Genomic DNA, 565 nt, shown 5'->3' with positions numbered 1-565 from the left:
TTTTTTTTTGCCAATTCCTTCAATGCAGCTTCAACTTCCTCCTTCAGTACCATTGATTCTTGATCTTATGCCACTTCCTGAAATGGAGGATCATCTACCAATTTTTGGTATAGTGACTCTGTGTATTCCATCCATCTTCTTTTGATGGTTCCTGCATCATTCAACGTATTCTCATGGAATCTTGCAATATTGCAATTCGAGGCTTAAATTTTTTCCTCAGTTCTTCAAACTTGAGAAATGCTGAGCATGTTCTTCCTTTTTGGTTTTCTAACTCTAGGTCTTTGCACATTTTATTATAATAATTGACTTTGTCTTTTCGAGCTGCTCCTTGAAAACTTCTGTTCAGCTCTTTTATCTTGTTGATTCTTTCATTTGCTTTAGCTACTCTCTGTTCGAGGGCAAGTTTTAGAATTTCTTCAGACATCTGGTTTGGTCTTTTCTTCCTTTTCTGTCTTTTTAATGAGCTTTGCTTTCTTCATGGATGATGTTCTTTTTATTATTATTTTTTTTATTGTGATTTGGGTGAAAATTTACAGAGCAAATTCACTTTCCATACAGCAGTTCA

This window comes from Orycteropus afer, unplaced genomic scaffold, assembly GCF_000298275.1.
Source record: "Orycteropus afer afer isolate SDZICR_OR568_19922 unplaced genomic scaffold, OryAfe1.0 scaffold00188, whole genome shotgun sequence".
Taxonomy (NCBI): domain Eukaryota; kingdom Metazoa; phylum Chordata; class Mammalia; order Tubulidentata; family Orycteropodidae; genus Orycteropus; species Orycteropus afer.
The sequence above is the reverse complement of the archived record's forward strand: the minus strand, read 5'-3'. Positions refer to the sequence as shown.